This window comes from Triticum urartu, chromosome 4 (assembly GCF_003073215.2).
Source record: "Triticum urartu cultivar G1812 chromosome 4, Tu2.1, whole genome shotgun sequence".
Classification (NCBI taxonomy): Eukaryota; Viridiplantae; Streptophyta; class Magnoliopsida; order Poales; family Poaceae; genus Triticum; species Triticum urartu.
In genome coordinates this window covers 328,897,413-328,900,084 of record NC_053025.1, presented here as the reverse complement: position 1 = coordinate 328,900,084, position 2,672 = coordinate 328,897,413, and positions in this window count along the sequence as shown.

Sequence of the window (2,672 nt, the reverse complement as noted above, 5' to 3'; positions counted from 1 at the left end):
TGGGGCCACTGAACCCGACTCGGGGGCTGCCACCCCTGAACCAGTCATGATGGCCGCCCTCACCAGGGTCGCGACACCATCTTGGGCCCCGCCCATTTCAGAGTTCTTGGAAAACGGTGTCCTCCCCATGGACAAGACCGAAGCTCAGCAAGTAGAGCGCCGACCGTCCACCTACAACATCATCAACAACGAGCTTGTCAAGCGCAGCTCCACCGGCGTTTTCCAACACTGCGTCGAACAGAACCAGGGCATTGAGATCCTCCTCGACATACACCAGGGCGAGTGTGGTCACCACGCCGCCTCACGGTCCCAGGTGGCCAAGGATTTCCGCCACGGTTTCTACTAGCCCACGACCCTCGATGATGCAGAGTCTCTCGTCCTCAGGTGCGAGGGATGCCAATGCTTCCGCAAGCGCAGCCACCAGTCGGCGTCGGCACTCCTGACCATCCCGATCACCTGGCCCTTCGCGGTCTGGGGACTCAACATGATGGGACCCTTCAAGACCGCTTGAGGCGGCATGACGCACTTGCTGGTGGCGGTGGACAAATTCACCAAGTGGATCGAGGCGAGGCCAATCAAGAAGCTGGACGGCCCAACGGCCGTTCGATTTATCAAGGACATCGCGGTGCGCTACGACATGCCGAACAACATCATCGCGGACAATGACACAAACTTCGCCAAGGGCGCGCTCGTGCAGTACTGCTCCGTCTCCGGCATCCGCCTCAACCTGGCCGTTGCACATCCACAGTCCAATGGCCAGATCGAGCGGGCCAACAGCCTCATCCAATCCGTCATCAAGCTGGGACTCGTCGAGGCGCTCATCCGCTCGCCCGGCAGCTGGCTTGATGAGTTGCCAGCCGTCCTCTAGAGTCTCGGCACCATGCCAAATAGGTCGACCGGGTTCACCCCGTTCTTCCTCATCTATGGAGCAGAAGCCGTCATCCGACCGACGTCGCTTTCGACTCACCGCGCGTCACGATGTACACGGAAGACGAAGCAAATGAAGCCCGGGAAGAGGGTGTCACCATACTCGAAGAAGCATGTCTCCTAGCACTCAGTCGCGCATCCATCTACCAGCAAGGTCTGAGGCACTACCACAACAAGAAGATCAAGCCCCTCGCTTTCCGAGAGGGAGACCTCGTCCTTCGACTCGTCCAAGAGCAGACTGGCCAACACAAGCTGTCCTCCCCATGGGAGGGCCCCTTCATCGTCGGCAAGGCCTTATGCGACTGCAACGCATATTACCTCATCGACGCCTGCAAGACAAACAAGTGCAAGAGGGACACCGCCGGCGAAGAAACAACCCGACCATGGAATGCAGAGCTCCTCCGCCAGTTTTACAGTTAGCCGAGTGCACGTATGTATCGCTGCCTTTCGTAACCATCTGAAACTATGGGGTCCCCGAACGACGGTTGGGGGATGCCCCTTTTGCGACCAAGCTATTGTGTCTCCTACATTTGTGCACTACATTAAATCTTAAGCTGAACCCAGCTACCGGGTCGACTCGCTCGACCCGGGGGCCGGGGGCTGGCCGGCTTGGCCACTCACCATTTTTTCTTAGCAGTTCTCAACGTGTTGGATGGCCATAGCTTCTCGCTTCACCGTAAGCTGCAGATCCGGCTTCGGCTGTGGGCTGGCAAGCGCATGAGAACAAATGCACCAGCGTGCCATGAATAGTAAGTCATGAACCACCAGGTCGCCCAACCCGGCCCTGCCACTTTAAGTCGCCGCACGACCAGCTACTCGCCAACCCGGCACCGCCGGATGGCTGCCAGCCGGCCCAGTTGGTGTTTAGCTCGCGCTCAACATTTTGAAAGACTAAGTATTGAACGCTCCTATCAAAAGCCGAACCCCTTTTGACGGACCAAAGCCTTGGCCGTCAGACTCACGGGGGGGGGGGGGGGGCCCAAAGAGGGAGAGTTACAAGAAAATGGCTCTAAAAATGAAAAGCGAAAGCACAGGAATCCACAAAGTTTCTACATGTCACCGGATCGCTCGACCCGGCCCCACCACTTTAAGTTACTACACGACCGGCTGCTCGCCAACCCGGCCCGCCGGATTGCCGCCCGTCGGACCAGTAGGTGTTTCGCTCACGCTCAACATTTCAAAAGTCCAAGTACTGCGCGTCCCTCTCAAAGGCCGAACCCCTTGTCACGGACCAGAGCCCTGGCTGTCAGACTCCCGGGGGTGAAACCCAAAGGGAGGTAATCGCAAGAAAACAACTCAAAAAACGAGAAGCAAAGGCGCAAACATTCACACAACTCATACATCATAAATTTAAACAGGCCCAAGGCCAGAATTAATTATACCTAGTGAACCCCCAGTGGGTGGGTGGACCTGCTACCTAACAGAAATTTTCTACAAGTTAGAAGAAATCAGGCATCGCCTCCGCCAATGCGTGAAGCCGCCGGGTCCACAGATGTGCCGGTATCCTCCTCCTGGGCGTCCGCATCGCGGTAGACGTTCGTCTCCTCGGAGCTGCCCTCCGGGTCATCCAGAAGCAGGCCATAGTCATCGGCAGGCACGACTCCTCCATCCTCCGCCCTCTCCGGGTGGAACTTGTCATGAAAGGCGAACCAGGTGATGTAGCTGGCCCGGGCGGCAATCCGTCCAGCCTCCGCCTGTAGCTGGCTTACCGAGCCGGCTCACTTTCCCATCAACACATCCAGCGC